Source organism: Oncorhynchus nerka, unplaced genomic scaffold, assembly GCF_034236695.1.
Source record: "Oncorhynchus nerka isolate Pitt River unplaced genomic scaffold, Oner_Uvic_2.0 unplaced_scaffold_6698, whole genome shotgun sequence".
In the NCBI taxonomy this organism is placed as follows: domain Eukaryota; kingdom Metazoa; phylum Chordata; class Actinopteri; order Salmoniformes; family Salmonidae; genus Oncorhynchus; species Oncorhynchus nerka.
The window spans coordinates 1-8,380 of NW_027034616.1; the positions used below are offsets into that span (position 1 = coordinate 1).

General features: G+C 43.1%; 2 pseudogenes; both read left to right on the forward strand.

Moving 5' to 3' along the window:
- The first annotated feature begins 1,315 nt into the window (after window positions 1–1,315).
- On the forward strand, window positions 1,316–3,798 carry LOC135566191 (protocadherin alpha-2-like; annotated as a pseudogene).
- A 2,207-nt stretch (window positions 3,799–6,005) lies between these two features.
- On the forward strand, window positions 6,006–8,376 carry LOC135566192 (protocadherin alpha-2-like; annotated as a pseudogene).
- Window positions 8,377–8,380: the final 4 nt, after the last annotated feature.

Below are 8,380 nucleotides of genomic sequence, written 5' to 3' on the forward strand. Positions count from 1 at the left end.
GAAGGTAAGCTCTACATAAACGAGCCTATTTGTCTATTGAAATATTGCTTCATGAATTACTCCTTTGAACTCCCCATAGTTAAAGATAACTGTTGCTAGTTCCTCTAGCTTGAAAAGAGCCTTCCACTTCAGAGTTATGACATTTGATTTGTTTCGTAATTATGCCTTTGGCCTCTGGCTTCATAAAGCGAGATTTGCTGTCCCTGTCTCTAAAGGTGCTAATCTTCTGAAATTAAGATTCGCGCGAAGCGCTGAATGCTCTCTGACGTATGAATGAATGGCTGCCCATGACACTTATCAACAGTGTTTAATCTTCACGAATTTGTGCAATTTTTCTCACCCTAGCATTTGTATACATAGAGTATTTGCGAGAAAATAAGGTGGAACATATGGAAATGTAAGTATGCATCATATTACAGATCGATGATATAGGCTACATAATTATCATCGACATTGAACGCCTAAAAGTTGCATACTGTCGTATATTTGTCAATTTCAACCGCGTAGACCTATATTTGTTTCCAAATGTCTATCTATGTTCAGTAAGCGGTTAAATCTACCGAATGCGGTCGAAACCATTTTTTGATCTCTGATGATTGGGACACTGGATTTTTATAGGTAAAACTTGTCACTGGTGTAATGGAGGAGATGCAATTTGGGAATTCACGTTTGAGGAGTGTTTCTTGAAGTCTGAGAGCGTCACGATGTTAACCACTTGAGCATAGCATAAACATAGCATATCTTCTGTCATTGTTATCAGAACATGACTGTGTGAACATTTATTTTACTATACGTGGTTGACTTTTCTTTAGCTACTTTCCTGTAAGCTTTGTATTGGATCAGAACGTTTAATATTTTCTTCTCATTTTTATTTAACCAGGTGTCAGTTAAGAACAAATTTTATTTTCAATGACGGCCTGTTCAGGGGCAGAACGACAGATGTGTACCTTGTCAGCTCGGGGGGTTTTGAACTTGCAACCTCCGGGTTAACCAGTCCAACGCTCTATCCACTAGGCTACCCTGCCGCCCCTTTTAAATACATAGCTAGGCATTTCGGGTAGTAAATGTCCAACACGAGTATTCTCAGTATTCTAACGTAAGTGAAATTCTAACAACAAGTGAAATATTTACTATAAGATCTTATTTTACATGAGTAATATAGGCAATCTATAACAGTAACACACAGTGTCGCTATAGACCACAGAAATTAATGTCGTCGCTGATATTTTATGACTCCTCCTCTCTTAATAAGAAAGAGAATAGCGTCACCACTACCGAGAGCTTTGCGATCAGAAAATCTCGAACGGTGGTGAGATGGAGAGGGCTTGGCTGTGTACAGGATCTCTCCAATAGGCTTTTTGGAAATTCATGGATATGTGACTTTCCTACTGGGATAAAAAAAAATACACGCAGCGATGGGTAGTCAACGACAAAGAGAAATCGTTTGGATTCATTGCGTCGCGTTGCTTTGTTTATTTGACTGGTCTGCAGCGCAGATCTCTTACTCCGTTTCAGAGGAGGTGGACAAAGGCACGTTTGTGGGGAATCTCGCTAAGGATTTAAACCTTAATGTACAGGAACTGGAGTCGAGGGGTCTAAGGATTGTATCGGGACACGGTAGGCCTAAGAGGTATTTCGAGGCGAATTTGAAAACAGGAATTCTATATGTTCAGGAAAGGCTAGACAGAGAGGAGCTTTGTCCGAATACGGTAAAGTGTTCGCTAAACATACAGGCCATATTGAGCCATCCTACGCAGCTCCACCGTATAGAGGTGAATATCTTTGACATAAATGACAATGCACCATCTTTCCGTGAAACCGTGAAATTATTAAATATTTCAGAATCCTCATATCCCGGTGAGAGATACCTTCTACCGGTAGCTAATGACGCAGACACGGGCAGTAACTCGGTAAAGAGCTACAAGCTGAGCCCGAATGAACACTTTTCCCTGGATGTACAGAGCGGTGGAGAGCAGAGTGTGTCTGCTGAGTTAGTGCTGCAGAAGCGTTAGACCGAGAGAAACAGCCTGTGATCCAGCTCACCCTGACCGCTCTAGATGGTGGAAATCCTCCAAGATCCGGAACATTACAGATTATTGTTAACGTAATGGATGTAAATGACAATACGCCAGTATTTAGCCAATCCCTTTACAAGGCACGTGTTTCTGAAAACGTTGCCTTTGCGTCATCTATATTAACAATCACCGCCACTGATTTAGATGAGGGGTAAATGGTGATCTTGTTTATTCTTTCATTGAACGGGGACATTTTAACCCTGCCGATACATTTTCCATAAATTCAGACACAGGTGAAATTAAAGTTAAGGGAAGTTAGATTTTGAGAAAACGCTGCATACGAAATTCGTGTGCAGGTGTCAGGATCGTGGGCACTCTCCTCGCAGTGCCCATGGTAAAGTGTTAGTGGAAGTTATTGATGTCAATGACAATACACCTGAAATATCAGTGACGTCACTTATGAGCCCAGTGAGAGAGAATGCTGAGTTAATGTCTGTGGTCGCCTTGGTCACAGTAAATGATAAAGATGGAGGTCAAAATGGCCTCACCAACTGTAAACTTGTAGGCTCTGTCCCTTTCAAACTAAAGTCGAACTACAAAAACGATTATTCTTTAGTGGTAGACGGGCCTCTTGATAGGGAGAGCACTGCTCAGTACAATGTCACTATCACAGCTACGGATGAAGGGACCCCGCCTCTCTCCAGCACCAGCGTTATTACTGTAGACGTTTCTGATGTGAATGACAACGCTCCTCGCTTCTCAGAACCAGTGATTAATGTTTATGTGAAAGAGAACAGTCCGGTAGGTGACGTCATTTATACGACGTCTGCTTTTGATCCAGATTCAGATGAAAATGCAAAAGTGACGTATTCATTATTAGATAAAAGTGTTTCAATATCATCATCTGTAAATATAAACTCAGATACAGGAGATATAGTCAGCTTGCAGTCTTTTAACTACGAGGAGATAAAAACTTTCCAGTTCAAAGTTCAGGCCTCAGACTCTGGTAAACCACTCCTCGCGGCAGCAACGTGACTGTGAACGTTTTATTCTGGATGAGAATGACAACAGTCCTGGGATTCTCGCGCCCTATTCTGACCACGGCTCCGTTAACACTGAGAACATTCCCTATTCTGCTGAAGCGGGCTACTTTGTGGCCAAGATCAGGGCTGTAGACTCCGGCTCTGGCTACAATGCGCTGCTTTCTTATCACATCTCTGAGCCCAAGGGAACCAACCTCTTCCGAAGTGGAACCAGCACCGGGGAGCTAAGGACTAAGAGGCGAATGAGTGACAATGACTTGAAAACACACCCGTTGGTCGTGTTGGTTTCTGATAACGGAGAACCCTCACTGTCAGCGACTATGTGTCTATTGATGTAGTGGTGGTTGAAAGTACAGGTGAAATCCAGACTCAATACAAACGTACCAAGAAAGGAGGGAAAGCTTCTGATTTAAACCTTTATTTTGCTGATCGCCATTGCCTCGGTGTCAATTATGTTTTATTGGCCTCGATCAGTTTAATAGCTGTAAATGCCACAGGACAGACGACAGTTTCAGAAGGTACAGCGCCCCAATGATCACTCAAGCACACACCCTGGACGGGAGCTGGTCTTGCTCTAAATCTACTCAGCAGTATGACGTGTGTGTTTCAGCTCAGACACACTGGAAGAGAGTGACGTAGTGGTTTTCCGCGCCGTATCCACCTGCAGATGCAGAACGATCAGTATTAATGGAAATGACACGTTTGACAGACTCAAACATTACCCAACAAAGAGAAGGTAAGCTCTCTACATAAACCAACCTTTACATTTCATATTGAATTCTATATATTTTACTCCTTTGGAACTCGCAGTCAAAGCATATTGTTTTCAAAAGTCGCTCTTACTTTGAAAACAGCAATCCTTCCAAAGTGTTCACATTGGACATTGTTTTGCACTGCGCGTGTGGTTCATGAAGTGGGCGTTGCTGTCCATGGTTCTGAAGGCGCGCTAAACTTCGAAGCTAAATATACGTGCCAAGCCTGCAATGCTTTGTGACTTGTGATTGGCTTTCTATGATGCTATAGGCTACAGAAATGTTGCACTTCTCAAATGTGTAAATGTGTCAGTCCCCAGCAAAGTGTAATGTGTGTATAGGATATTGTGAGTAAATAGGAAGTAACGTATACAACGTATGGGAAATATACAGCTTATATCTCCCGAGTGGCGCACCGGTCTAAGGCACTCCATCTTCGTGCTAGAGCGTCACTACAGACCCTTGTTCGATTCTAAGCTGTATCACGACCGGACGTGATTGGGAGTACCAAAGGGCGGCGCACAACCAGCCAAGCGTCGTCAAGTTTAGGGTTTGGCCGAGTAGGCCGTCATTAACAAATAATTTGTTCTCAACTGACTTGCCTAGAAAATAAAGGTTGAGCAAAAATAAAATGAGGCTACATTGATATTAGGCTACACAATTGAATATGACTTTGTCACCCTCAAGGTGAGTTCTTGAGCCATGTCTACCGTGGCTTTTCCTTTCAAAGGTCTATGTTCAGCAAGTAGGAACTCCTAGCACAGTCCATGGCACATTGAAACCGTTTGTGCTCTGATTAGGGGCAGTGTTCATTTAACATTGAATGCGGTTACATGCACATAATAATGCTATTATTGTGTATAGTCAGATTCATATATTAGTTTGATTAAAACGTTTATATGCTTTGCAAGAATAAGTTTCCCTAATAATCTTGTTTCCCGTGAACACATTTGAAATCAGGCCAGCTGGTGGCACTCTTTGATACGTGCAGAAAATCGTCAATCAAAATAAATGTTCTACCACAGCTAACATGTTATTTTTGGGAAGCACAGTTTGATTCTGAGTTCAGACATATAACGTTGGTATGTCCCAAACTACCTCTAAGAAGCGTACATTCAGTTGATCTGAACTCACTTCACTCTGAAATTGGGAGGCTCGCTCAGCTGGTGCTAGCACATGCGCAGATCAACACACAGCTGGAACGCCAATTCAGGTGTTTACATGTCCTAATAAATCGAAAGATCGCTCAGGAAACCAGGTGTATTAATCGGCGCATGCTTACTTCCGATTTTGACATTACACTCATTAACATACGTCTTTACATGACGATTGCATAATCTCCCGACTGCCATAAACAGTTTCATATCGAATGATTAGTGTGTAACGCATGTAAACGTATTGATACCTTTCACAGGTGTAATGGAATAGATGCAACGTGGACATTTGTTCATGAGTATTGTGTATTTGCAGTCTCGAGAGCATTAGGTAGCCTAGTGGTTAGAGCTTTGGACTAATAACCAAAAGGTTGAAAGATCGAATCCCCGAGCTAACAAGGTAAAACGCTTTCGTTCTGCCCCTCAACAAGGCAGTTAACCCACTGTTTCTAGGCCGTGATTGAAAGTAAGAATTTCTTCTCAACTGACTTGCCTAGTTAAATAAAGGTTCAATATAATGGTAGACCCTTGAGCTTTCCGTGTCAATGCCTTGAGTTTTAGTCCGCGCTACTCTTCTTTGATTGCTTTAGCTTCTGTCGTTGTTATCAGAACACGACCATGTGAAGATGTATTTCTTTATATGAGGTTACTTTACTTGCATGTAGCTACGTTCCCTGTGTTTTGCATGTGACAGCACATTTGTCCTTTTTAACACGTGGGCCTTTCGGTGAGTAAATGTCCAGTGTGATATTGTCGACTTTGAGGTCATCGCAGTATTCCAACAACAAGTGAAATGCAAGTGGCACACGGTGTCACTATAGACCACAGAAGTAAATGAAGTCCCTGATATTCCATGACTCCTCCTCTCTGAAAGAAAAAGAGAATAGAGTCACCAGTCTCGAGAGCTTTGTGATGCGAAACACTCGAATGGTGGTGAGACGGAATGGGCTGGGTGGATTTTTAAAAACATTTTACCGGTTTTTAGGTTTCGTGGAAATGTGAATATATTCTGTTGGATTAATTCATTTTGAAAAAGCAACCATGGGTTGTCGAAGACAAAGAGAAGGCGTTTGGATTCAGTGCGTCGCGTTGCTTTGTTTATTTGACTGGTCTGCAGCGCAGATCTCTTACTCCGTTTCAGAGGAGGTGGAAAAAGGCACGTTTGTGGGGAATCTCGCCAAGGATTTAAACCTTAATGTACACGAACTGGAGTCAAGGGGTCTAAGGATTGTATCGGGACAGAGTAAGAGGTATTTTGATGCGAATCTGAAAACAGGAGTACTGTTCGTTAACGAGAGAATAGACAGAGAGGAGCTTTGTCCGAGTACGGTAAAGTGCTCTCTAAATATAGAGGCCATATTGAGCCATCCTATGCTTCTCCACCGCATCGAGGTGAATATTTTAGACATCAATGACAATTCTCCGTCATTCATTAAAAAGGTTGCTACTTTTAACATAACTGAATCTTCATACCCCGGCGAGCGATACCCACTGCCAATAGCGAATGACGCAGACACGGGCAGTAACTCGGTGAAGAGCTACAAGCTGAGCCCGAATGAACACTTCTCCCTGGATGTACAGAACGGCGGAGAGCAGAGTGTGTCTGCTGAGTTAGTACTGCAGAAAGCTTTAGACCGAGAGAAACAGCCCGTTATCCAGCTCACCCTGACCGCTGTAGATGGAGGAAAACCTCCACAATCCGGAACGCTGCCTATTGTTGTAAATGTCATAGATTCTAATGATAATTCACCCTCATTTAGCAAGCCGCTGTATAAGGTCAGTGTGCCTGAGAATATACCTTTTGGGACTACAGTCTTAACACTTAGTGCTACTGATATAGACGAAGGACTACATAGTAAACTTGTGTATTCATTCGTTGAGCGTGGGAATCTGAATCCTGCTGATATGTTTGCCCTGAATCCAGACACTGGTGAAATGACTGTCAAGGCGACATTTGGATCAGGAGGCAAACGCAGCGTATGAAATACGTGTACAAGCAACTGACCAAGGTCCCTCACCCCGCAGTGGTTATTGTAAAGTGTTGGTAGAGGTTATTGATGTCAACGACAATGCCCCTGAAATATCAGTGACGTCACTTAATGAGCCCAGTGAAAGAGGATAGTGAAATAGGGACAGTGGTCGCCTTGGTGACTGTGATAGATAAAGACGGAGGGAAAAACGGCCTCACTTACTGTAATCTTGTTGAGCGCTGTTCCTTTTAAACTAAAGTCGAACTATAAAAACTATTATTCGTTAGTGGTAGATGGGCGTCTTGACAGAGAGAGTGTTTCTCAGTACAATGTCACCGTCATCAGTTACGGACGGAGGGACCCCGCCTCTCTCCAGCACCAGCGTCATTACTGTGCGCGTTTCTGACGTGAATGACAACGCTCCTCGCTTCTCAGAACCCGTGGTTCACGTTTATGTCAAAGAGAACAGTCCGGTAGGTGACGTCATTTATACGATGTCTGCTTTTGATCCAGATTCAGATGGAAATGCAAAGGTGACGTATTCATTATTAGACACAAAGTGTTTCAATATCATCATCTGTAAATATCAACTCGGATACCGGAGATATGGTCAGTCTTGCAGTCTTTTAACTACGAGGAGATACAAACTTTCCAGTTTAAAGTTCAGGCCACAGACTCTGGTGTTCCTCCTCTCAGCAGCAACGTGACTGTAAACGTTTTTATTCTGGATGAGAATGACAACAGTCCTGGGATTCTCGCGCCCTATTCTGATCACGGCTCCGTTAACTCTGAGAACATTCTCTATTCTGCTGAAGCGGGCTACTTTGTGGCCAAGATCAGGGCTGTAGACTCCGACTCTGGCTACAATGCGCTGCTTTCTTATCACATCTCTGAGCCCAAGGGAACCAACCTCTTCCGAATCGGAACCAGCACCGGGGAACTAAGGACTAAGAGGCGAATGAGTGACAATGACCTGAAAGCTCACCCGTTGGTGGTGTTGGTTTCTGATAACGGAGAACCCTCACTGTCAGCGACTGTGTCTATTGATGTAGTGGTGGTTGAAAGTACCAGGTGAAATCCAGACTCATTTCAGAAACGTACCGAGAACAGGAGGAGAGCGTCTCTGATTTAAACCTGTATTTGCTGATCGCCATTGCCTCGGTGTCATTCGATATTTTTATTGAGCCTCATCATTTTAATAGCTGTAAAATGCTGCAAGACATGACGACAGTTTCAGAAGGCACAGCGCCCCAATGATCACCACACACCCTGACGGGAGCTGGTCTTACTCTAAATCTACTCAGCAGTATGACGTGTGTTTCAGCTCAGACACACTGAAGAGTGACGTAGTGGTTTTCCCCGCACCGTATCCACCTGCAGATGCAGAACTGATCAGTATTAATGGAAATGACACGTTTGACAGGACTCAAACATTACCCAACAAAG